The 27,835-nt window shown below is 43.1% G+C and overlaps 1 long non-coding RNA gene across 4 annotated transcripts; it reads left to right on the forward strand.

Annotated features, from left to right (window-relative positions):
• Nucleotides 1-3,901: 3,901 nt before the first annotated feature.
• On the forward strand, nt 3,902-27,232 carry LOC103006329 (uncharacterized). 4 transcript variants are annotated; one of them, XR_009009111.1, is made up of 6 exons: nt 3,902-8,356; nt 8,477-8,650; nt 8,889-9,047; nt 23,499-25,394; nt 25,630-25,700; nt 27,002-27,232. It is a non-coding gene; the product is annotated as an uncharacterized LOC103006329 (long non-coding RNA). The 4 variants fall into 4 exon arrangements; XR_009009109.1 differs by having other exon boundaries at nt 3,902-8,650; XR_009009110.1 differs by having other exon boundaries at nt 3,902-8,650; nt 27,005-27,232.
• The last annotated feature ends 603 nt before the right edge of the window (nt 27,233-27,835 follow it).

Here is a 27,835-nt window from a genome sequence, read left to right on the forward strand (position 1 = left end):
CTCACCACTTTGCCATATGCCTTCTTTTCCACCAGCCTTTCTTGAAAGGGTACTTTGACGTCCTGCTTCCACTGGTAATGGAAGAAATGGATTCAAAAGAATATTAGCTACTCTGCTTGGAAAGAAAGCAAGCCAAGAAGCTAGAGTCATTTCTATGGCTCTCTTCTTATTTGTAAATAGGAAAAAAAAAAAACAACAACATTGGGAGGCAATATACTAAAGGGAAATCTGAACTTTGAAATTAGATGGCCCTGGGCTCAAAGCACTGCTCACTGTAGGCTGAGTCTCTGGGGAAGTTACTCTCATCATCTGTAAGATGGGTATAATAATTTACCTCTCAGGGTTGTTGTGAGAATTAAAAAGCCTACATATGTAAAGCTCCGGGGTGAACAATCCAAGAATGTGCATCCCTAGCTTGCCCCTTCCTTTCTTCTGCATAGAATGATTTCCATAGAAAAGTAGAATTCAGGAATAGGTCATAATTTTGTGGGGGATTCCCAGATACAATCAAATGAAAGCAGAATTACTAATTCTATACACTTTTTTTTTTCTTCAGATTTTATTCTTCTTTTGCAAGGGTATTTCAGAGCGTCTGATTACTAGTACACCTAGAAGGGTGCCGAGTGAGATACCTTTTGATTAGGTGGGCAGAGGCAAAAACCACTGGTCTTGAGCATGGGTTACCGGGAAGCAGAGGGGGCTACTACCCTGTACCCTGGGCCTGTGGGTTACTGTTTATCTCCACAGTTGGTCTATGGAATTGCTCTTGGTAGCAGCTGGATCCTGGATAAAACCTTCACCAGCAGACCAAATATTGCCTGCTCCTCGAGAGCCCCCTCACTGGCCTACTTAGAATCTGCGCCTTCTAAACATCTCAAGGCCTCTCAGCAGCAAAGATCAGGAGCAAGCATTCTTGAGATAAAATGTGCGAGGGTGATAAATTCACCATACAGTACTTTTCCTGTTCAATAATCTCACTTCCAAATCCCTCCTGACCTTAAAATGATTAAGATGATAAAAAAGCTTTGTCATTTCATTGACCTACCATTGGCCCTCATAAAAAAGTCATCATGAACTTCAAATGTTAGTTAGTGTATGGTTACTAATATCATTTTAACTTTTCATATTTTTACTTTCTCTCATAATTATTTGCATTTTAAGAGTTCATTCACCTGATCAAAAATATTTACTAAGTATTTAGATATTTATAGAGAGACAGCATAGCCTAAGTTGTGAGGTGTGGGCTCTGTGGTGACAAACTGGGTTTAAGTCCTTACTAGCTGTGTAACTTGGTTAAGTTGCTTAGCTTCTGCGCCTCATTTCAACATCATCATTTTTGTGAAAATTAAATAATTTAAATCACATCAAGCTCTTGGAGCAGTGCCTGGCACATAGTGAGTGTTCAAAATGTTCTTTGAGAGACAGGGAGTGGTAGAGCAGACACATATTCTCTGCCAGGCACAGGTATGCACAAAGTCACATGAGCTCAACTCAGCTCTCTAACGATATCATGTTGGCTACTTCAGAAATGATTTTTGGGGCTATAACAAAACTGTAATGAAATAGCTGAAATGTACAGAGTACTTATTACATGCCAGGCTCTAAGCTAAGAGCTTTACTTGGATTAGCTCATGTAATCCTCAACAACTCTGTGAGGAGCCATTATCCCCCTTTTTCAAGGAGGTGGTCTGAGGGGTAGGGCTGGGATTTGACCCCATCAGTGTGGCTGCGAGCCCACCTGTACGGAACCTCCGATCCTTACTGGGCTGTTGGTACTTGATGACAGCCTGTGTTCTTTCTCCCTCTGTCAGAATCTCTCATCCTCCCTGACGTGCTCTGGCCTTATTGCCCATATTAGTTCACAGTGATGCATTGCCAACTAGAAACAGACTTTTTAAAAACCAGTGGGCCTGTATTTTAAAAGCTTTGTTTGCAAAAGCAATGGGACAGCTGGCTGGGGCTGCTGTTTGCAGAAGAGATACAGAGGGAGAAGGTACAAGGAATTTGGCCAAATGAGAATATTTATATTTTTCCAGATAATTAACTATGGCAGCTTGTAAGTGAAATATTTGCCAGTGCTCATGAACATTATCCAGGGTAATGTTATCTTTTGATTAAACAACATATGTTCCCTAATAATACGTATGTATGAGGGATAAAGAGGAAGGTGCCAAGATGCTCAGAATTTCTTAGATTTGGTGGGTGTCAGCCAGATTCTCATGTAGTTCAAGACTTTCGAGGGAGAAAAGGAGACTAGGATTCTGTTGATTATGCATTGTTCTTTTTCTAATCCACCTACAAACAATATTGTGCATGTTAATAATGTGAGTAATAATACATGCAAAGATAACTGGATTAAGTTTGGTAGTAGTAAGGAAAATGAGCAATTTTATGAATTACGGTTTGATTTAATTTCTCCATGAGACTCATTTTCTAGGTCCGTGGGTCTCAAAGGTTAGCTGCATCAGCATTACCTTGTGGCCTTTGAGAAGGACCGACCTAGGTTGAGGTTAGATTGTGTGATGCAACACAGGAACGTACTGAATTGAGCAGGGGTCCCACTGTGGTATTCGAGACGGGTCTATTCCAGCGTGCTCTGAGAGATTCACATACATTTTTGTTTATCAAAGTATTCGTGATTTGATGAAATGGTGTCTGGCATAAAATCCACTTGGGTTAGTCAAAATTGTAACCTGGACCCTAATTATAAACCTGCAAGTTATTTTTCTTGCTGTAGACATCAGCAGATCTTCAGGAATACACACAAAAACAGCATCAATGAAAAGATGTCTGTCTGCGGGCATCACAGTGCCCAGATGGGCGCTCAAGTTCTCAGTCACTGGTTGGTTCATTGGTGATGCATCTCCACTCAGTACTTTCCTCAGCAGCTCCTCAGCTTCTTGTAGGCTTAAATTCTCAGGATGTACACTTCAGAAGAATGGGACCATTGCATGGCTTTTTGCATTATTTTGAGTAATATTATTAATATCCTAGCACAGTTACAAATATTAGAAAATATCTAACTCAAACCAAATCAAATATGAAAATATGACAACCAGATTGTCTGTACCATGGCTCATTGCATGGTGTCCCATGATCAACAAGTATTATTTCTATAAGTGAAGTAAGTCAGAGAGAGAAAGACAAATATCATATGATATCGCTTATGCGGTATGTGGAATCTAAAGAAAATGATACAAACATTTATTATCTTATTTACAAAACAGAAACAGACTGACAGATTAGAGGAATGGATTTATGGTTACGGAGGGGTGGGTGGGAGGAGGGATAGATTGGGAGCTTGGGATTGACATGTACACACTGCTATATTTAAAATAGATAACCAACAAGGACCTACTGTATAGCACAGGGAACTCCACTTAATACCCTGTAATAACCTAAATGGGAAAAGAATTTGAAAAACATTAGATACATGTATATGTATAACTGAATCACTTTGCTGTGCACCTGAAACTAAAACAACATTGTTAATCAGCTATACTCCAATATAAAATAAAAATTTTAAAAATTAAAAAAAAATAAAAGTGAAAATAACAAAACAAAAAACCAAGTATTTCTAGAATAAATAGAGTCAGGCTCAATTTTAATTGGGTGTTAAGACTGTGGTATGTCAGATCCAGCGTGGTTAGAGAAAGAATTCCCCTAGAATTCATGGACTTCTCTTATTTCAACCTAAGGTGATTAACTCAGAGTCTTCCTCCTGGTCTCTTATATTCCATTGCAACTTTAATTCCCTTTTCTGGTCTAGAGCACCATGAAGAATATGTCAACTTTAATCAGCAGGTGAATCGTCCAGGTTGTTGGATTCTGAAGTGAGGGCTTTGAATAGCTGTGGAGCAACGTGAAGACACTGAGGTATCTAATTAATATATGTCAGTGGCTCGCAACCAGGGCCAATTTTGCCTCTCTGCTGGGGACAGATTGTCTGGAGACATTTTTGAGTATTACAGCTGGGGAACTGCTACTGGTATCTAGTGCATAGAGGTCAGGGTTGCTGATAAATATCCGACAGTGCACAGGACAGCCCCTCTCAGCCAAGAATCATCCTGCTGCAAATGACAATTGTACCGAGGTTGAGGAAACCCTGGCCTGGGAGCTGAGATGCCCTCAGTTCACTGGATGTATTAGGAGGGTAAGTCATTGCAGCCTATGATGCCTCAGTTTCCTACTAAAAGATCCAAGAAACCTAGAATGTGACTTGGGAGCACCCAGTCCTGTCAAGCCAGCTAGGAGGAAGACGTGGACAGAACGGAGCGTCTGTTCTCGGCCTTTCCAGAAGAAAGGCTGCAGCTCTCATCCAGCAGCGTGGAATCCGGCTCTTGCAAGAATGTGGCATTCACTCCAAGACTGAGAAACAAATAGGTGTTTTCCTGTTATCCTCCTGTGGAGCTGCGCAAGTCATTACACGGCATTTTGAAGGAAGAATGATCGGTTAATTTATTCTGGCTGGATGTGGAGCAAACCAGTGCCGGACACTGGGTGGAAATCCGTACCTGTACCTCATTATCTCTAATGGGAGTTTCAAAGGCGCTGGCGGATTTAGTGTCCTATTTGGTCTGAGTTGTATAACACATGTCAGTACGGGTGCTTCCTTGCTATGTCATTAATATTTAAATAATGTGATTTAAAGGTCTATCTGCACCTACAGCAATATTAAAATACATCATTCAGGTTTTCTAGATGGTTATGCAAAGGACTAGGAGTGGCGACTTGCAGGAGACAGTGAAAAGTTAATGGCCCTACCTAGAAGAGAGAATTAGCCACAAATATTTTTATTGTATAAATATAATTAATAAATTAAGAAGGTTGCATCTTTTTTTTTTTTTTTTCCTGGTCAGAAATCTACATCCTTGTATTGAATTGTTGCAAAGATGAACTACAGGGGATGAGTTCTGCCTAGACTAGCTGGGAGTGAGCAGCAGAGGTTGGGGGACTTGCCTTCCCTTTACTGTCTCCCTTCTGAGGTTTCCATCCCCTTTACCTCCGTGGTCCACCCTGGCCGCCTCTCCTGGGAGATGCCTCGGCTGGATGGCTCTACCACCTTTGCCTGCAGTGCACCTCATTCCCAGCAGAGGGAGCTAGTCTCCACCGTTGTTGCTTTGGAAGGAAGCTCATTAACAGATTTACCAATGATGTTACTAAGGAAGGGGTAGTAAACATTTGCCACTGTTTGGCCCCTCGCATTCACCTGCCGCCCCCTCCTTCTATCATGTCTTTGTTCAACTGTAAAGCCAGGTGCCTGTCTCCCACCGTGGGTGACAGAAGCCCTGAGTTTTTCCTCTCTAATTGAGGAGACAGTATGCAAGATAAACTCATCTTAGGGTCCTCATGCTGAGCAGGAGTTTCCTGCTTTTTGGAGCTCTGCAGCTTTCTTGGTTCTCTCTGTAACCAACCCCACTTTTACAGTGGTCCGTAGACTCGCTGAGCTTCCTACTGCTGTCGTGCTGTGGGCAAAGAATTAGCACATTGAACGGCCTATCAGCAGAATCCGTGCCTGATTTAGGAATGAGCCTTCCTAACGATGCAGGACAAATTGGTCATGAAATGCCTTCCAAACTGTGGTCGAATTTACAACCAAGAGGAGGTGCTTTGGACAAAGAATGTAGTTCGCCATTCCAGTAAGTGAATGTTGCCCACCATCAAGCCATGAGCCACTGCAGGCACCTTGATGGTGCACCCTGAGGGGAATACAGGATGGAGAAAAACAGGATGCTGGCCCTAGATAGTTAAGGTGCATATCCAAGAAATAATTTTAATGAGCCTAGACTCTTGCAGAGCGCACCCTCCTTACCCCTTTCTGTCTACAGATTTGTGGGTCTGCCCTGTGTGTGGGTGCACAGAAGCTCAAACAGGGATGAGAGATGGTCCTCCCTGATGGTAGCAAATTGGATTGTACTGTTTATGCCTGAAGGTGACACTTCATCAATACTGGAAGAAGCAGAAAATCTACAGGAGCTGATCTGCCCAAGTTGTTGCCAGGGATGAGGAAGGGAACCCTGAACAAGGATGTTTGCAGGCAGCAGTGAGAGGAAAACAAGCTTTTTCTTGCTTGTACCCTACCAGTTATTATACTGGTTTCACTTAATTTACCCTTATGAGTTAACAGAGTCAGTTTCCTACTCTTGAAACCAAAGCTCTGTACACACTATAAGTGTGTCATGCCTCGCAGAGGTATTTGTGTTGCAACGCAGGATAACTTTTTAAATTCAAGGTTAGATTTTCCTGGCATCACAGGTAGGAGTGTGGAAAGAGGAGAATGACATACTCCTTCACAAGATGAAACACAGTGAGTTCCCCCAGGTTTGGGCTGCATCCTTGCTGGATGCTGTCAGACAGAGGGCCTGGTGGGAAGGTCCACTACCATGGCCACCTGTGGCCATCTTGATGGCTTTAATCATGACCCTGTTTCCAGGTCACTTAATGACTCCAAAACTAGTTCTCTTATCTATAAAGTGAGAATAATAACAACTCATAGAATTGTGAGAATTCAATGAGGTGACACATGTGAAATAGCTTTTTAAACTGTAAAGGGGTGTACAAATAGGAAAGATTTTTTCTTAATTTAATTTTTGAATAGATACCACATTTATAGCATATGTGGTTTAAAATATTTTAAAAGACATAAAAAGAAAGTTCCCTCTTACTCCTGCCCCTCAAGCACCCAGGTCTCATCCCAATCTCTTCCAGGTCTACACTGTTTTTAGTCTCTTTATGCATATGCAAACAAAACCCAACATATATTCTTATTTTCTCCCTCATTTTACTCAAAGGTAGAGTTATTCTTCTGTAACTTGCTTTTTTCTATCTAGTTAAATATATATCTTTTCACAACCTGGCAAAAACACTTGAATTTGTTTCTATACCAATATATAGCTCATTCTTTTTCTTTTTTAACAGCTGGTTTAGTGAGTTCTCTATTGATACATATCTGGGTTGTTTCCAATATTCTTCTATTCAGATAAGTCTGCAAAGAGGCAGTGTGTGTGTGTGTGTGTGTGTGTGTGTGTGTGTGTGTATGCGCGCGCACATGCGTATATGTATGTATATTTACATATTGAAATTCCTCTGTCAAAGAGGGAAGAGTTTTTCTTTCTTTGCTGGTGCAGGTGCCCTGGTTAGAACAGGAAATCTTAGGCAGAGCTCTCCTTCTGTAACTCTCACCAAGCTCTGATTATTTGGCCCTGGACAAGAACGGATGGAGCCAGAGGTCAGTTCTCTGTAGCTTTTAAATTTGAGGAAACAGAAGGCAAGCGGGAAGCCTGGGTCTAGAGTTGGATTTCTCTCCTCAGGACGTGATGACTTGCCCCTATGGAAAAGGGACCGATGTTGCTTCTTTTCCATATTTTGAAGCACTTTTCTCAACCAAGGAATGGGGATATGAGCCCTCACCCCCAGCACCGAGCTCCCAGCACAGCTCACTCCGTAACGTTAGCCACACGGCTGTCCTGTCAGCGGGGTATCTGATGGACCTTCGCTCCATTCAATTCACTGTTACAGAGTGAAATACGACAGGTGCCAGAGGAGAGGGAGCGGAACAAGTCCATGTGTGTGTGGCCATCGTTCACAGTTTGTGGTCTCAGAGGCCCAGTGACTCCACTTCCTAGTTGTCTCGGTGGGTGTCATGTCGCAGTGATGCTGAGAGAGCATCAACCCGCTCCCCGCAGCTGAGCACAACCTGGTCAGACACTGACCCTTCTGTTGCTTGTTGGAAGGCAGCCGCTGCGAAACAGCAGAGCGTGTTCGGGGCGACGTGGAGCAGTCACTGTGCAGAGGAAATGCTGTTTGTAGAGACGGGCGGAGGTAGCTGCTGAGAAGAGCCAGGCGGGACTGGATTGTGACAAGTCTTGATCGCTAAGTTCAAGCTTTCAAACTATTCCAAAAGCTACGGGTTCCGTTGGGGATTTTAAGTAAGCGTGTAACCCCAAACGCGCTTGCATTTGCCTGTAGAAAGAGCACTCTGGCACCAGCGTGGCGATGGATGGAAGCGGAAGACCCTGGGCGGGGAGCGCGGTGAGGGCGCCCCCCTAAGGCGGGAGGTGGCAATGCAGGCTGCGACCCACTGGGAAGCGCAGGGCGTGGGAACCGTGAGGGGTAGGAGAGGGCAGAGGGCGGGCTCTGGGATGACCGCCCGGTTTCCGGCTCTGTTGGCCACGTGGGTGGTGGTGCCATTTATTGAGCTGTACGCCCAGGAAAAGAAGCCGGTGCTGCGTGAGGGCTGAAGGTTCCGTTTGGCGGCGAGCTTGAGTTGCTGCAGAGACATCGAAATGGAGACGTCCAGCGAGCGGGCAGTTTGACATGCGAGTCTGGCTTGGGAGAGAGATCAGGACTGGCAATTGTACGGATCAGCCTCCTCTACATTTTTTTGCCCCTGTTATTTATTTTTCTGGGAATGTTCCTTTCTTTTTTTCCTGTCTGCATCCTCTCTCGCCCCCTCAAAACTGCCTTTCCCTTACAGTGGAGACCATGCCAGCCAAGATGTAAAACCTCCTGGGAGGCTGTTTCTCAGCTAGTGGGCCCTTGGTGACGGTAACCACCTGCTGGCTGAAGTGGAGCCTGGCCTGCACATTTGAAAGTAATGTTAGCAGTTCTAGTCTCTGACGGATGCCGAGTCCACGACTTACAACCGCAAGTAATGAAAAGATAGATTAAATGTTTCTTTCTTCTTTTGATTACAGGAGTAATTATGCAGGTGTTTATTTGATCAGCCTATCAGTCAGGAGACTGGAAATTCTTAAACTGCATCCTTTCAAAGCATCAGTGGCAGATTGCGGCCACCCTCTCACTCATGCACGCCCACTGTTTCTTGTCTAATGGAATTAATTAACCATTGTTCTTTCCTTTCCATGTGGATGTCTACAAACCTCCAGGCAGATGCCCTGGTAAGGAACCCACTGCTAGAGAAGAAAGCAAAAGCCCCTTCCATGTGTCGTCTTCTGGAACACTGCAGAAAAAGCACCGTGGCATAAATCACTCCAAATTCATCAGCTCTGGCGTACCATCAAAGAAGAAGAAAGACTTCTAATGGGGTGAGCGAATCTTTGTAAATTCAAGAGCTCCTTTGAAAAATCCCTGACATTTCCTGCTGCCATAGAAACCATCTTTTTCAAGTGGATTGTAAATAAAAACAGGACCCTCTGGCTTCGCATTTATATTATATGTCTATGGTCTGTTAAATATGGAAAAGTATGCCTTATTTCTCTTGGAAGTGTCTGGCCTGTTGATCTTATTTTCATTGTATCTGACTGTAGTCATAGAGAAAGCTTATGTTAGCCTTTCTGGGTTAAGAGATAAGAAATTCACACAACCGATAGATGCCGATATTCGTTTTAATGCAATCGGAGGTTTTGTGTTCCCGAGAGCAGATGAATCATGGAAAAGGATTTAAAAAAATCTCTCCCCCAGCAAGGGTAAAATAGTGTCATAGATCTGTGTGGAATTGCTCACAGAACTCCTGTGACATGAAGGCTGTGACTGTTTTGAGACATTTCATTTGTTTATCAGAATTCACTTTGTGAGGAGAACCCAGTATTTCATTGGGGGCAGATATGCGCCCTTTGCGTATCCTTCTCGAGTTTTGACTGGCAGTCCCGCGGAAGAGGGCCTCTAAGAGTCTGCATGGAGGATGAGAGAAGAGGGGCTGGGGGTCGCTCGTGCCATTAGCTACACCTGCCAAACACCGAGCGGGCAGGGAGGCATTCCGGGAGACGCAGGGCTTGAAAGCTTTCTTTGCTGACCTTGAGTTAAAGCAGAACTGATTTCACACATATGAAATGCACCCCAGGAAAAGTTCTCCCTCAAAAAGCTGCCTGTTTACCATTGATTTAGCTAAATGTTCCTCTTTTGCATTCCCCTAGCCTCCATCTTGTCACTCAAGAATACTGAAATTATCTGTTTCTGTTTCACCCACCAAACTCTCCAGTTTTTAAGGGCAGGGACAGGATTTGATTCTTTCTTATGCTGCAGTGTCCAGCCAGCACCCTGCACCTAGTAGGTGCTCACGAAATATCTTTCAAACAGAACTGACATGGGTTGAAAAGGCATATCTTGTAACTAGGAGTGAGCTTCTTCAGGGTGGGTACCATGTCTCATTTATTTTTGGAATAATAATGAAGATAATAGCTTACATTGATTGGCTATTTGCATACATTATCATTTCTAATTGCCTCATCAATTCTATAAGATACCTTCTATTATTGTCTCCATTTTTCAGATAATGAAACTGAGTCAGAAAGGTAATTTGTTTGACCTGGTGCAGCTAGTACGTGGTGGATCTGGGGTTCTGACACATACCCTCTAATTCCAGAGCACGTGGCCAGTGTCTTGATGGTCTGCTGCCTCCAGGCCTAAGCATAGTCCCTTATTTAGAGAAGATATTAAGAGATGTTTGTTGAATGAGTAAATCTCATAGGAACTCTGGTAGCTCAAAGTTGTCATGTGCCTGGCTCACTTTTTAGAAGCAGTCAACACCTCGTTTCTCACGGTGCTGCTTGTTGATACTTAGGAGGTTGATCTCATGACCCAATCATGAGAGTTCTTCACAAATATTTTGTTTCTCATCCTTCCAGGCACAGTAGAATTCACTTCCTTGTTACTTCCTGTTAGTCATGGACTTGTGACTTGCCTTAGCCCATGAAATATGAGCAGAAGTGATATGTGTCACTTACAGGCAGAAGCTTTGAGGGCCAACGTGTGCGTCACCATATACGCTTTCCCCTGCCGTGGTGAACGTGGACATAAAGGCCAAGACGGAACAGAGCTCCTTGACGATCCATATTGGCCGTGTGTAGTGTGAGGGAGAAATAAACCTTCTTTTGTTGTTAGCTGCTGACATGGGGGCTTGGTTGTAAGTGTAGCATAACCTCACCCATCTTGCCTAGTCCAAATATCAAATGACTGCTTCTCTCTCATTTCAGTCATCTGGACATCACTGGCAGTGATGGTCAAAGTACAAGAGGTCTTCAGAAGACCCCTCGTAATTCAACAAATATTAAATTACTCCTCCTACCTTATCCTTTTAGACGTCAAAGGCACAGAGTCCTGTCTTAACTTGGAAACTCTTGATGGTACCCACTAGATATAACTCCTTTTGCAAGTTTTGTTAGTTTGATTGCTTTTATGGATTTGGCTATGTCTTAGGTCAGGTTCTGCAGAAACAGACCCAGAAATGAGAATTCCTGTACAAGTGCTTTATTCAAGAAGGGCTCCCCATGGAGACCAGGGAGGGGCTGGGGGAGCAGGACAGGAGGGGATGGGAGCCAAGGCAGCACGTGGTCTCAGGCCAAGTCTTCAGGAAGATTCCCAGGGAAAGGTAAGTTACACCTCAGTGTTTTCTTTCCTGGAGCAAGGGAGTTAGGCTTCCCTTCTCCCTTGGTGAATAGTTTTGATTAACGGTTATTACCCTGTAGAAGGTGGGATGTAAACCCCAGGAGCTGACCTCCTAGTAGGATAAGGGCATTCCCAAAGAAGATACACAGGCGCTGGCTGTTGAAAGCACACTGAAGGGGGAGGAAGGGTGTGCACAGAAAAAGTTAATTAGGGGGCATTTCTTAGTTTTGACGTATTTTAAACACTCTTTGCTTAGACACTTGTCAGGGAAAAATCAAAGATTGGACTCCCCATTTCTGTGTGATAATGACAGACAAGGGGACCTGGGGTTGCAAAATGACCTTCCTGTCATCAGGGAGGCAGTCGTGATGAAAGATGCTGTTGGCACTTGTGACTTCTGAGTCTGGTGCCAGAGAATCGTGCACCCGCTCTGGGGCACTCTTGGCATGAGAGCTGATTGTATCAAACTCTAAGTGGGCCCTACTTTAATACAATCTGACGTGCAGACTTCTTACTGGCCCACAAAGACAAATTAAAGTATATCTATTTACATTACAAAAGCATTTAGTGAAGCTGAAAGGTTAAATGCCAGCATTCCTGGAAACAGTTTCCAAGATAGCAAAAATAAGAATCTTACTGTGTAAATTGTTAAAAAAAAGTTTACTAGAAGAGTTTGCAGGATTTCTTTCTTCTGAGGTTTTCAACAAGGACTTATCTAGGGGCATGGGAGTATTATCCTAGATGGGATGGGAAGGGAATGACCTTTCAAGGTCGCTCAGATGTTGTAATCACACTGCAACAAAATTGGGATTCCATGTAACTGATCAGAACTGTTTATGCACAACACCAGACACTACATGAACATATGGCAGGAACACAGACACTATGGAATGTATACATTGCATCGTTATGTTTGTGTGACTTCTGTTTTATACATCTGTCACAAGGAAGGAGTGAAGCATGTGGTTATCTTTCTCTTAGACGGGCAAATGAATGTGTAAAAGTTGGAGAAAAGACAGACATTGTATTTACCAGAAACTCATAAACTACCAGAAGCTGTAAGTAAATGTGTGAGAATCAATTTCTCCGTGCTTGGGAATATTACCAGCATTTCAGTTGTAACTGCAAATAATGTGAGATTTGAAAACAAATACCAAATATGTTCCTGTTCGGAAATGTTTTAAACTTTAGTCTTTATCAATAAATCTAAATCTCTTCATTCCACCTAAAGCTCTGACACGTTATTTTCAGAATGTTGTGTTTTCCTTCTGGCGCACACCCCTCTGCTTCCGTACCCCTTCTATAACAAACAATCATACAAACAAACAAAGATCGCCTCAAACCTTTAGAGTTCATTGTGCTATGCTGGCCCCAACTCAAAAGTTGTCTGAACTTCTTAGCAGAATCATTTCAACATGTTTTGTTTTACTGTCTAGCTATAATACTTATCAGGTCTTTTTTTTTTTTTTTTTTTTTTGAGAAAGGGGAGGAGCAGAAATGAAATACACCTTTCATTATAATTTATTTTCAGCAGGAAGGGAACATGGCTGTGCAATTGGCTTTTTTTCCCTTGCAGCTCTTGGATTCCCTGACTCTTTGTGGAGTCTTTCTGGGTGACTCTAGGTTACCTGCTGCAGCAGAATTGTGCCTCTTGCCTCTCAGTATGGAAGGTGCATGTGTAGCATGATCTGTGGCAGGTAGGATCAGCAAGAAGTAAAACACTAAAGCTCATGGGTACAGGTAGATGTGGGTACGGTGCTTTAAAAGTGTGTCCACAAATACTTTAAAATTCTACTGGTACCCCATCTTCCTCTTTTCTCTGAATCTGGTTTTGCCCTCATCATGACCCTGAACCTTAGCTTTTTCCTATTCTTTTTCCTTCTATCTTTCTTTGGGTTCTCTTATCCTTTTGTCTATGCCTTTACAGGCAAATAAGATTTTCTTATTCCCTTACCCTTTCATTCTGCCTGCTTTGACCGTCACTAACCACACAAAGCTCCCCAGTGTCTGTATTCTGTTTCCAGTATTATCATAGGTGTGCATTGTCATGGAAAACTGGTATGAGACTGTCTGTCTAGTAAGTATCCATGCCCCCCTTTCTCAGCGGGGGCCTCAGTTCAGCAGGAGACTCCTTTTAGTTCTATTCTGTTGGTTCCCTCTTATGTCCTCCTTTATCCCACTCTGCCGTACACAAGCCCTCACCTCATCTATTCCTCATTCTTTTCTCTCTGCTTATAATCTTACCTTCTGCTTTGCTAAGAAGACAAGTCTTTCAAGGTGAGCCTTCTCAAATAATTAACTTCCTTACCCTCATGTTTGTAAGGAAACATCCCCTGAAATAGCAGTGGCTCAAACAGGATAAAATTTATTTTCTCTTATGTATAGTTAAGAAGTGGGAGGTTCGGGGCCCTACTTTCATGATCCTCAGGAACCCAGATACCTTCCAGCTTAGTGCTCTCCTGTACCTTGGGTGTGGCTTCCATCTTCATGAGCCACGATGGCTGCTTGAGATCCAATGATTGTATTCACATTCCAGGAAAGAGGATGAAGACAAGGAAGAAAACAGGTGTATCCCTTTGTTTAAGGACACACCCCAGAAATCACATACAACACATCACCTTACAACTCACTCAAGAGTTAGTTAGCCCTCTGGCTTTAGTAAGTCTGAAGAATGCAATCTTCTCTAGGTAGCCATTTGCCCAACTAAAATGTCCGAGGTTCTTTTTCTAAGGAAGGAAGAACAATACCACTTCATGATATCTCTGTATAGTCACCATTCTCTGCCTTTATTTGTCTATCCAAGGAAATTGAGTCCTGTCTCCTTTCTAAGATGACAACTTCTGTATGTTCCTGTGATCCCACACATTTCATAACGATGTGAAACTGTATACTTGTTTTCAGAATTAGGTTAACTGTTTATTTCTCTTTGTATTTCTGACAGTGAACATTTTTCCTGCCTCTACCATTTATCACATTTGATTCTTTTTGAAGATGAAGTTATTCCAGAGGTTTAGTTATTGTATTTAATAAATAACATAAAATTACTCTTCTGCCTGCCTGCTACCCTTTTGTATCTTTTGAGCTTGCTTTAATTAAAAAAAAAATGTGATTGTGAATATACATATGTGTATATATGAGCATGATATATATATGTATATATGTGAGCATGCTACTCATTTTCATGTCATTTTAAAATGTTTTATTAATGTTTCATTTAAAAGTTAATGTATTGGTTATGAATACATTATTGGTCTCAGGAAGTATTAGCCTGCTCTGTTATTTTGGCTGGGCTATTCAGATCTAAGAGATTGTCTGTAATCTTGTACCAGAGAGGATGCTTTGCAGGTAAATTTTCATTTCATGATAAAATGTTATCTGGTCCCATGATATGTGACTCAGTCTTAATTTATAAAGCTGACCGAGTGATGACACAGAGAAGCCAATGCCATTGAAAGAAGAATTTTTATTATGTATATTTCTTGAAAAAAGGGGACACACATGCCATACAGGGTCACGCGGGGATGTACCAGATTTGGTCAGGAGGTGGAAGCAGGAGTGAGGGGAAAGCCTAGCCCACAGGGAAAGAAAAGGCAGGGCAGAGTAAATGCTTTAGGATTGGGTAGTTTGAATAATTCCAGTGGGCTTTGGGGCATAGGGGCTGTCTCTAGCTGTCTGGTACCTGGCCCTGGGTGATTAAGGCAAAGGAATATAGTCTCCTAGAGTGCATGAAGCAGATAGAGGAGATGATTTAGAATGTGGGCTCTGGATTGCATAGTTTGCCTGTGAAAGACTTGTTCCTGGCAGAGCCCTTTGTTACCTCTAGGAACTGGGTAGCCCTGATGGGGACAGTCTCTCCCTGCCAGCGAGGTATTTAAGATGCCAAAACATAAGAAACAACACCAAAAAAACCCCCATGATTACTCCAGCCCGCCATCACTTTCTTAGTTCTCGTCTTGTTATCTCACCACTCCATCTCCATTTCCTCTTGCTGTCGGATTATGTTCTCTCCTAACATTCAGACCTAAGTCATCCACTTCTCTTGCTTTTCAATCTGGTGCTGTCCTCATGCACTTCAGGGCCTTAATCAGTGCCTCTGTCTATCAAGGATAGGGGTGTGGTCTTGGAAACTCTAGTTAGTGTTTCTCTTTGGGCCTCTGCTTCTTTGTGTATAAAATGGGAGGGGGTGGGGGGTGGAGGAAGGCTTCATTTTTCCTCCCATCTATGCCTTTTTTCTCAGAGGCCATAACAGCCCCTGAAAAGGGGCCTCTTCCTAAGATAAGGTGTGGAGGATATTCTCCATCACCACGGTGTTTATTTACCCGGGAGAACAGAGGAGGGGAAGATGGAATATCTCTGGGTCTGACAGGAAAGGAAGGAGTAGGAACAGATTTCAGAACTCTCTGCCATCCAGTTGAGTATACGACACTCTAATTCTGCTTGTATATTCATCCTGGTGGTTATTAATTTTAGGCACCCATAATATGAATGTCTGCTGTCTCCCAGCACAAGCCATTGTCTGCAGCCTGACAGGTCTTTGTTAATTGTCTTATTTCCACCAATGTGTCTTTCTTCATCCTTCTCCTCTGCCTTGCATGCCCTCTCCCCTTCTTTCCTTTTATGTTTGCTCTTCAAGGCCTAGGGCTTTTACTCCTGATTTTCTTCTCTGGTTTTTCTGACCTTCCTGAAGCTCTTCTGCTGGGTTTAGGGTCAGCACCATACAAGGATCCCTTAACTAATCCTAATTGTTACATATGTGTTAGCTTTTTAAATTGGACCCTGAGCTTTGGGTGGTCAGAGGCCGCTTCTGGATGAATGTGGTCACCGTTTACATAGTACGTTTTCTCCATGGATCTCCCGATGGCCTGCTGTTCTTCTTCCTGCATCAGCTGAATGCTCTGCTGCTTCAGAATTCAGTGCTTTTACCCATGTAATTCCCTATATTTGTACACTCCCTCCATCTACACTACTGTTTCATTGGCCTCACTATGACTGCTTTAAACCTCAGTCAATTCTATAAGCTTTGGTTTGCTTATCTGCCACTCCCTAGGCTGTGAGCCCCTGGGGGGATGTGACTGGCAATGCTTGGCACACAGTAGGTTCTTAAGAACTGCCCTTAGTATAATTGAGGAAGAGGCCCAGCTGGCTTTTCCCATTTTATACTCTTCTCCACCCAAGACCCACCACCTTTATTTTAGCTTGAAGGCTGATATTTTACCAGCACAGAGAGGGACAGAACGTGCCATGAATTCTGACTTCTATTTGACCCTGTAGAGACAATCTGAATATTTCCCCTGTGGGTGCTTGAGGGAAGCAAATTAGCCCCATGCTTGTCAGTTTCCCTCCTCTCTTCGTGCTGTAGATGAAAGTACAAGGAGTGAAAACTGGAACTCTCTTAACCTTTTCAGGTCTTCAAATAATGATTTTCTAGACAGATAAGACTAAATTGGTGTTGGATCTCTGCTCGGGAGCAGGAAGGATGGCTGTTGACAGGCTGCATGTGTCTTGCTCTCAGCTTCATTGCCTTGCCTGCTTCTCGGTGGAGGAAATTAAAACTCTGATGGTCAGATTAGGTGGTTCTTAGCCTCTGGCCCTTGCCTGCTGCCGCCGATGTGAGAATTAGGCTTGTCTACCGGTTCAGATGAGGTGGTCAATAATTTGAGCACTTGAAGAAATGATTGAGGTAATAAGATCCTTAAACGAAAGGGCTCGTGAAGTGTTAAAAAAAGCCCACAACCCAAAGCAAACAAACGGCAGTCCTCCCCCTCGGCTTCCCACTGAAGAGCAGAGGGTTACCTACCCAGAGTAGAGGACAAGGTCAAAATCGCCTACTTCCTAGGACTGCCTTTTGCTCTGAACTGCCTCTATTAGTCATTCCTTTGAGTGTAGGCATCCGTCTAAAATGGAGCTGCCTGTTAACCAGGAGACGTCTGCTGTTGACCTGTGTTAACAAGACTTTCATCCAGGTGTTCAGCTGGTCTTGGGGGAGCTGGACGATGGGTCAGGTGAGTCTTTAAGAGGAAAGGAGGTTGGCAATAATCCAGAGGTCGGGGTTTGTTTTCAAGGCCCATTTTCATTACATCCCACAGAGAAGGTAACTGGTGGGCATTGGCTTCTTCCCTGAAAAAGATACATCAGTGGTTGGGAGGAGAGGTCCTCAAAAACACATGTGGCTTAGGTTTCAGTGTTGCCAAAACTAGCAATGGCTTCTTCAAAGCATCCTTATCAAGGGCCATGAGTCAATCCACATTTATTGGGTGCCTTGACTCTTGGAGGAATGAGAATTGGAAGGCCAGATAGGAAAGTTGTCATCAGACATCTTTCAGTTCAGTGGCGGGCACCATTATAAAATACACTTTTTCTGTACCAGCTCCTTTATGTTACTAATCCTTTTATGGGATGGCTTTGAATCTCAATCATATAACTCTGCACTATCTGGGATAAAGCGTTAGGAGAAATAGGCCTGGATAGTCACTCCTTTAAGGTTTAGCAGAAATCAAGCTTTATTTATTATTTATTTTTCATGCTCTATAGCTAAAGGATACAGAGTATCATTGCATCTGACTGTCACAACAGTGCGACTTTTCTTCTAAAACCAGTGGAGCAGGATTGGTTTTGTGCAGTCACACAAGTAAGGAATCTGAGAGTCACAATGAACCACTAAATAAAGCCTAAATAAGACTGTATAGAAAATACTAATAAGAGGCTGATATTTTTTCTCTCTGTCTTTTAGTCTCTTGCTCTCTCTTTGTCTCTAGCTCTCTTTCCTTGTGTTTATAGAAGGATGGGAGCTCTCTAGATATTACATGGTCATTTTTTTCCTGTGACCCTTTAATTTCACTAAAACATCTCTCATTATTGGGAAAAATTAGGTTCAGAAGAGCATGTACTATTGTTCTTTGGTTTACTTAATGGAAGATGAAATAGTTACTTGTGTGGCATTTATGTGATTTTTTTTATAGTTCCTAAACTGAATATTATACAATGGTATGATCTTTTTATCAAAAAGCTGAACAGTTCTGGCCTGCAAAGTGTCCAGGGCATAGATGATCAAAGTCCCTTTCTCTGTGTCTTGATCAGACTTTCACCAGGTTCATTCTAAGCCACATTTCTCAGAGGCCAGTGATGAGGCCTAGGGTAAAGTCATACTGAGAAAACATGTCTTATGAGCTGAAGGAGCCGGGGGAACTGTAGCCTGGAAAAAAAAAGACTAAAGTGAGACTTCATTTGTTGTCTTGAGATATTTAAAGTGGTGTCCTGTTGCAAAGGGGCAGAACTTGGCCTGATGCCTAGGAGTTCAGGGCAGGGAGACCTGAGTAACTATTCCATCAGAATTGCTAAAGTCATGAGACTTCTGTCACTTGAATTATTCAAGCAAAAGCTGAATGCTCACTTGTGGGAATGTTGTAGGTGAGATTAGGCTGAGTTATCCCGTGTGCCTGCATCTCAGGTGAGGTCTTCCCCAGAATAACCCTCAAAAGAGCAAGAATTCTTTTATATTTGAATTCTTACACAGGGAATACAACAAATGTCTATTTGGGGAAGACAAATAAGCGTGGAGATTCTTTAAATACTTTAGTTGATGCTACTTTTAAGGCATTAAGATTCAAATAATAGAATCAGTAAAAGATGAAGCAAAGGAATTTCTGAAAAATTTAGTAATGGTTTCTGGGTATTTGACCTTGCAGTTCAAAATATTGAGGTTATTATAAATAAATAATTTAAAAATAATATAATACAACAGTACAGTAAGAGTTTGCTCTCTGGCAGTGGTTCTTATCTGGGAACGATTTTGCCTCCTGGGGGATATTTGGACATTTTTGGAGCCATTTTTGACTGTCGTGACTGATAGGGGTTGTGCGTGCTACTGCCACCTAGTGGATGGAGGCCAAGGATGCTGCTAAACATCCTGCTGCTCGCAGGACAAGTCCCCACAACAAAGAATTATCCAGCCCAAATGTCCGTTGTGCTCTAGCTGAGAAGCTTTGCTTTAAGGAAATCAGGAATATAACTACAAGACTAATAAAAATCATCTCAGTGACAACATCATGTGGAGTCACAAAATCCTATATTTTAAACAACTATTATGGGAGTAAAGATGATGTGTTTTGATGAACCATGTTTTGTGTTATGCGGCTCAAAAAATGTCTTTGGTGACAGCAGACATTCTGTTGTCAGCAGTGTATGTGAAGAGTTCCAAGAAAGCTGTTTCATAAAATGTGTGAATGAAGAAAGCAATATTTCTTTTTTTTTTAAATTTATTTATTTTATTTATTATTTATTTTTGGCTGTGTTGGGTCTTCGTTGATGTGCACGGGCTCTTCTCTAGTTGTGCCGAGCGGGGGCTACTCTTCATTGCGGTGTGTGGGCGTCTCCTTGCGGTGACTTCTCTAGGCGCGCAGGCTTCAGTAGTTGTGGCTCGCGGGCTCTAGAGCGCAGGCCCAGTAGTTATGACTCACGGGCTTAGTTGCTCAGTGGCATGAGGGATCTTCCGGGACCAGGGCTCAAACCCATGTCCCCTGCATTGGCAGGCAGATTCTTAACCACTGAGCTACCAGGGAAGCCCCAAAAGCAATATTTCTAAATCAATATGTTATTGTATATAATATGAGATTTTAAATATTTATTTGTAACAATTTAATAAACTAAATTTTATAGTCATTTGGCAATGTAATTTGCTCTCATAGTTGATATATTGAAGAGGGCCTGAAACAATTTTTTGTTCTTCTTATTGGGAAAAATGGCTGCATGCCTTGTATTCAGGCGAGGCTTGTATTTGCATGTGAACAGAAAATCTAATTCCAGGTCCTCCTAAGCTCTATGTGTCTGTGTTTGGTCATGGCATACATTTTTTGTCATGATATGAAATTCCTTCCTCTTATGAATCTGGAAATAACTTCCAAAGGTAATCAAATTTTTCCTACTTTTATTTGCTTTAAAAAATTACACACTGTAAAATTCAGCACATTCTATGAGTTTTGACAAATGCATACAATTGTGTAACTACTGCCACAATCAAGATGCAAACCAGTCTATCATCCTCCAAATTTTCTCTTGCTTTCCCTTTGTTATCAACACCTTTCCTCCATGTTCCTGGTTTTAAAATTTACTCTTACACAACTTACAAGTAGAATGCTTATTTTCAAAATAAACTCTTCTGCAGAGACCCAGCATCTAAATCAGACCCACGCAGATCTTCTCTGGGCAAAGTGGGTCATGGGGTCCTGAGTTCACCTACTCTGCCTCCCTCTGGCCCCAGCAAGGGCCTTGGGGACTTTTTTGGGAAACTGGTGCTCTGTAGAACAGCCAGCTCCACTGATTAAATTCTTCCATTGATCAAATGTTAGGTCAGCCCTTACAGTGTGCCAGGCTGGTAGCTGGGGATGGAGAGAAGGATGAATCAGATAGATATGGTTCCTCCCTTTAGCAAGCTTAGACTCTAGTAGACTGCCATCAGTCAAGTGTCAGTGAAGCTGAGGAAAAAATGATGTCTTCTCCGATGGAATTATCCCTGCTCCTGAGCAGAGGAAGCTTCATGGGATCCCTTAGGGGGAAGGTGCAACCATGAGAAAGCTGGTGTGGCCAGACAGGCAAGGAGTTCCTGGAAAAGTCATCAGGGATTAGACTGAGTAAGGGTTTGTTGAAGGAAAGAAGAAAGAAAGAAAAGAGAGAGAGAGAGAGAGAGAGAGAGAGAGAGAGGAAGGAAGGAAGGAAGGAGGAAGGAAGGAAAGAAAGGAAGGAAGGAAGGAGGAAGGAAGGAAAGAAAGAAAGGAAAGAAAGGAAGGAAGGAAAGAATAAAAGAAGGAAGGAAGGATATTGAAAGAAAGAATATTGAAAAAATTGAACTTCATCTCAAGATTTGGTGTGAAGGGTGTTACATAGGACAGTGACATGTTCAGAGCTCTCTCTCAATTACACTGGTTACCATTAATAGAACAGATTAGAGTGTGGGATGGGCAAATATGGATGTAGATGGAGTAGTGAAAAAACTGTTTCAGCAGCAACGGGCAGGAGATGATGGTTGGCACATGGAGGTGATGGTGAAAATAAAAACGAGGTAATTCATTAAATATAGGCTTCAGAGGTAAATTAACACTGGCCTATTTCTGAGATAAGGAGAGAGTGACAGGGAGGTTGACCAGATGTCTGGCTCGGGGACTGCACTTACTGAGGTGGCGTCCTCTGGGATTGGATCAGGTTTAGGAGGGGAATACAGAGTCTACTTCTGAACGTGTTAGACTGTGGGGCATGGGAGATATCCAGAAGGAAATCCAGAAGAGGTAGACCGATACCAAGGTCTGGAGCTCCATTCCAACCATTGTTTACTTATTCTTTGGAAAGGCCCACCACATTCCGGTCCCTAGCTAGGAATTGGGGGGAAAGTATAGCTGTAATGTGGTTGCTGCCCTGGAAGCACTGGAGAAGGAAACAGGATACATTTGGATTAATGTTGTAAAAGAAATATGTTCACACAGCCGTGTGGCTCAGCAGAGGATGTGATTTCTTTTGCCTGAGGGAGTCAGAAAAGTTTTTTCCAGCTTTGCTAGACCAAGGGTTTTCCTAAATCAAAAGTGGAAAGAACATCATTCTCAGGACAGAAAGTAAGTACAAAGTTTGCAAGGTATGAAAATTGATGGTCCATGTGGGGACTTTCAGATAGCTGGGTATAGGCAGGCTGTAGAGACTGTGTACTAGGGAAGTGGTTGGAAAGGAAGACTTTTGGGTCCAAATGTTGAACATGCAAAATGCTTTGCAAGGGAGAAGCCAGGCAGGGCAGCAAGGAGGAAGGAGACACAGTAGGATCCGTGGCTGCAGATTGCATTGTGGACTGGAGAGAGAGGGGCTGGGGTCAGGGAGACGGGCTGGGAGGAATCCCAGGTGTCCAGATGGGAGAGGAGGAGGTTCTCAAGGCTGTGGCCATAGGGATGGAGAAAAAGTGATGATTCGGGGACTTAGGAAGCAGAGTCTAGTGGTCTTGGTGAGAGAAGAGATGAAAGGACAGAAGGCGATATTGTTTCCATTTTGAACAAGCAGGTTGTCATGATGCTGTTCATTGCAGGTAGGCTGTAGAGGAGCAGCAGTGTTGTGGTCAGGTAGTGAATTCCGTTTTGCACATGTTGTGTGTGAGCTCCTGAAGGGCCTCTGTGGACCCCCAGTGGGCAGTGAGGATGATGTGAACCTGTCGTGTCAACTGTGATTCTCTGGCAGGTTGTGTCAGACCCAGCCCATACTATGTTGCATTCCAATGGTTTGTTTTATGAGTCTCTGCTTAGATTATGGGTATTCCCAGGGTAGGAGCTGGGCTGTATTTTCCCTTTCTCTCTAGAGATATGTTGTAGGGCAGTGTCTTTCAAACTTTTTTTACTTCAACCGCAGTGAGAAATACATTTTATATCATGCACAAACATCCATCTAAAATATATCTAAAATTTTCTTAGAAAACATTTACCCATAGCAACTGCAGTGCACTCTACTCTCTCCTTCCCTCCCCTCATCTCTCCTCCCCTCTCCCCTTCTTATCTCTCCTAATTTCTTCTTTTCATTTTCTATTCTAATTTTATTTTAAAAAGTTACTCCTTCCTATATTCACTTCAGGACGAGTAGTCTGCTGTCAGCTGTGTGTTAACCACTGACGCGGAGCACAGAGTGTAGTAAAGATCCTGGAATCTGTAGTCAGGCAGACTCAGGTTTGAACTTTACTCTGTCACTGAATAGCTGTATGGCCCTAGGCAAGTCATTTAACCTCTCTGAGCCTCAGTTTTCTCACTTGTAAAATGGAGACAAATGTTTCAGCCATAGTGAAGAGCAAATAAGAAAGTAAATATATATTAAACAAACCTAGTGGTATTAGTTTGTCTTGCTGCTGTAGCAAATGATCACAAAATTAGTGGCTCGAAACAACACAGATTTTTAAATCTTACAGTTCTGGAGGTCAGAAGTCCAAAATGAGTCTTACTGGGCTAAAATCAAAGTACAGTAGGGCTGTGTTCCTTCTGGGGGTTCTGTGGGAGGATGTGCTTCCTTACTTTTTCTAGTTCCTGGAGGCTGCCTGCATTCCTGGACTCATGGCCTCTTCTTCTCTCTTCAATGCCGGCAGCACAGCATTTTCAATGCCTCCTGGACTAACCTTCTGCCTCCTTCTTCCACATTTAAAGGACCTTGTGGACTCCCTCTTGCAAGACCACCGGAATCACAACTAACTGCTGAACAATCATTGACAAGAAGACACTGGAACTCACCAAAAAAGATACCCCACATCCAAAGACAAAGGAGAAGTTGCAGTGAGATGATAGGAGGGGTGAAATCACAATAAAATCAAATCCCATAACTGCTGGGAGTGTGACTCACAAACTGGAGAACATTTATACCACAGAAGTCCACCCACTGGAGTGAAGGCTCTGAGCCCCACGTCAGGCTTCCCAACTTGGGGGTCCAGCAACAGGAGGAGGAATTCCCAGAGACTCAGACTTTGAAGCCTAGTGGGATTTGATTGCAGGACTTCGACAGGACTGGGTGAAACAGAGACTCCACTCTTGGAGGGCACACACAAAATAGTGTGTGCATTGGGACCCACGGGAAGGAGCAGTGACCCCATAGGAGACTGAAGCAGACCTACCTGCTAGTGTTGGAGGGTCTCCTGCAGAGGTGGGGGGCAGCTGTGACTCACCATGAGGACAAGGACACTGGCAGCAGTTCTGGGAAGTACTCCTTGGCTTGAGCCCTCCCAGAGTACGCCATTAGCCCCACCAAAGAGCCTGGGTAGGCTCCAGTGTTGGGTTGCCTCAGGCCAAACAACCAATAGGGAGGGAACTCAGCCCCAGCCATCAGCAGACAAGCAGATTAAAGTTTTACTGAGTTCTGCCCACCAGACTGCCATATATACACTAATATGTATAAAATAGATAACTAATAAGAACCTGCTGTATAAATGAAAAAAACAACAACAAAGGAACTTGTGTACATTGGTCTCACCCAGATAATCCAGGACAATCTCTTTATCTTAAGGTTGGCTGAATAGCAAACTTAATTCCATCTGCAACCTTGATTCTCCCTTGCCATTGAACATACTGTATTCACAAGCTCTGGGTATTAGGATGTGGGCATCTTTAGGGCCACTATTCTGACCACCACAACAGTACAGTGAGTAGAACCTCATGGGTGTCCAATAAAGAGCTGATACATTGAAGTTCCCTTTTAACTCTGACTGTCTGTGAAATTAAAAAAATATGTATAATATAAAACAATGCAACACACACACACAAAATCTGACCTTTAAATACAGATTCAACTTTGAGCCAGATGCCCATTTAACCTTTGGGAAATTGACGTTTGACGCTAAGTACAGGACTTGGCATTTGACTGTCTTATAGTTTTGAACACAGGTATCAGTATCAAAGAATCTTCTTTAAATGCTTTGCTTCAGTTGAGAATTTGGTGAGCATGCTTTGTTGCCAATACTCAAATCAACGATGAAAATATTGAGCAGGCCAGGCCTCACGTCGAAGTCTTGAAGAGTTCTCCTGGAGGCTTTTCTTGGCCCTGAAACTGATCATTCATCAATACTTGCATCTGACCTGAGAGATAGAAGGAGAGGGGGAAGAGAGAAAGACAAGAGGAGAGAGAGAATGACTAAGAACAAGCTGCACTTCTGAGAATATGACACAAAGCAGATGTTTTTTCTGGGGATTGGTGTCTTGGAAAAAAAATGGAGTTATAATAAGGCCACTTTTTAATAAATATTTGCTATTATTATTATTCTACCTATTTTCAGCATTTCTCATAGACTAAACCTGGAGCTACGTATAAGACTCTTGCTGTTTCATGTTGGAAAATTCGCCTCCCCTGCCGATGAGGTTAAAGAGCTAAATCCCTGGCTACTCAGGCAGCTTGTGAGCCTGCAGTCAGGGCAGTGCCTAGTTCCCTGGCACCTTGACTGCAAGAGATTTGGAAGAAGGGTCAACAGCAGCACAAAAGGATCTGGGAGCTCAGGTCGCATCTTCAGCAGCAACACAGAGGAGGATGACATAGGGTCAGAGTTAGGGATCATGAGGGTGAGTTTACAGCAGGTCTGCCTCCTCTGAGCTGGGGGAGGGGGAGGTAGTGATAAGGGAGACAAAGCACCACAGCCACATAAGAGAAGGTGAAGGATGTCTCCACTCATTTTAATGTTTGGCCCACATGGCATCAAACATGGGGGCTTTGGGGACTGTCCGAAGGATAAGTTGACTTTTTCATACTCCATTGTCTTTCCGTGCTCTTGAAGAGTTCCATCTTTCTGTTTTCCAGATGTTTTGCCTCTAGATGCATGACTGAATCATGTGGTTGCCCACTGACATCTGAAGTCACAGTGATTCAAGGTAAGGCTGTCCCGGAGTATAAGGTTGGTTGTTCTTCTGAAACCATGAGCAGGGGCCTGGTTGAGGACAGTTCTGTAACCCAGTGCCTAATCCAGAGCAGACCCTCAGTAAATTTTTGTTGAATTTAAGAGAGAATGGATTCAAATTGCTTCTCAATAGAATTTTGTATCCATTTTCTTGACTCCTGGTCATTATGCAAATAATTTTGTAACGAACTCTGCCTTTTTTTGTGTGATAATAAGATTTCATAGTGGGAAGAGAACAAACTTGGAATTAAGCCCATGATCAAATCTCCATCTGGGCATTTACTTATATTTTTGTGATTTTGAGACAATGATTTAAATGATCTATGTTAGTTTGCTCATCTGTAAAATGGAGTTAATAGTATTTCCCACCTTACAGAATTATTGTGAGAAGTACGTAAAACTTTTTCTACCCTACCTGAGTCAGGATGCTTTTAGCTCCAGATTACAGACACTCAGTGAACATTGATCTGATTTATGAAGATGTTCATTGTTTTGGTTTTTTTTTGTTCATCGTTATCTTACAAAGCAACTTATAGGTTGGCAGTTCCACGGTCTTTCGATGGTTCAACAATTTCAGTTGGGATGCAGACTCTATATGTCTTTGTGATCTGCCATCTTGCATTGCCTCTTCTTCAGTTTATACTTTATGGCCACAGGATGGGTGCTCCAACTCCAGGGCACCATGGGCTCACAGCATTGCCCCAAGAACAGTGGCGTCAAAAAGCTTTCTTCTCGGGCTTCCCTGGTGGCGCAGTGGTTGAGAATCTGCCTGCTAATGCAGGGGACACGGGTTCGAGCCCTGGTCTGGGAAGATCCCACATGCCACGGAGCAGCTGGGCCCGTGAGCCACAATTGCTGAGCCTGCGCGTCTGGAGCCTGTGCCCCGCGACGGGAGGGGCCGCGATAGAGAAAGGCCCGCGCACCGCGATGAAGAGTGGCCCCCGCTTGCCGCAACTGGAGAAAGCCCTCGCACGAACCGAAGACCCAACACAGCCAAAAATAAATAAATAAATAAATAAATAAATAAATAAGAAAATCCTTTAAAAAAAAAAAGCTTTCTTCTCAGAGATCTGTCTTTTTATCCTACAAGTGAAGGCCTACCATGATAGACTTCCCCTTATGAATCATTGGCCAGAACTACGCCCACCCCAAGACCAATCTCTGGCCAAGAGAGATGGATTTTCCACTGACTTAGAATGATCATGATTCACACCCTGGGTGGTGGGTGGGGTTGCTTGCTTTCTTCTCTGTGATCCAGGCGTCTCTGCCCCCAAGCAGGAGGATGGAGAGGACTGCCTGCTGGGTTGACCACGAGCGACGTCCACCATGCCTCCTACGCACACTCCCTTCCCTGCCTGCCGTCTCCCCACATGCCTCATCTGCAACCTGTGCCTCTGATCTTTGTTTTCTTCCAGAGGTCAGAATCCCCAGTACACTGGTAGTTCTAAAGGGTTAAGAAGGAACCCCCTACAACATGTTTTCTTTGCATCTTCTGTCTTCCCCAATACAGCATGAAGTCTTGAAGAATAAAGATTGTATCATATTCCTTTTTGTCTCTAGCATCCAGCGCAAATCCTGTTTGATAGTTTCTGTTCACAATAGGTGTGTTAAATGAAATAAGTGCCTGAAACCTGAAATTTAATGAGAAAATCATGCAGATTGGGGTAGGAATTCAATAAAAAACCTGTGTTCAATAAAAAACACAGGTCCAATAAAAAACCTGTGAGTATAGAGTAGAAGAGTGATTGACCAAAATGCCTGATAGGTGGAAAATCAGATATTACCACCTAACTTGCTGTTGATTTGCAAAGTAATCTCCTGTGTATCTAGAGGCAGCATCTTCCAGGGAAGGGAGGAAGAGCTGATAAATGGTGTGAATCAGCTGGGTCTAGCACAAACATAGCTGTGTGCAAGTGTGTGAACGTGTACTGAGTCAAGTGGGACTCTTCAATGGTCTGTAACCTTCAACTCCAGTCTTGTGTACTGGCCTTTTGTCCACCTTCGCCTTGGGCCTTTGCCTTTTTTGTGTATTACCCTCCTCTTCCACCCAATGTACCCACAGACAAAGTTAGTGTCACGCTCATGTCTGTATTCCCTGCAATAAGAGTG

Source organism: Balaenoptera acutorostrata, chromosome 8 (assembly GCF_949987535.1).
Source record: "Balaenoptera acutorostrata chromosome 8, mBalAcu1.1, whole genome shotgun sequence".
NCBI lineage: Eukaryota > Metazoa > Chordata > Mammalia > Artiodactyla > Balaenopteridae > Balaenoptera > Balaenoptera acutorostrata.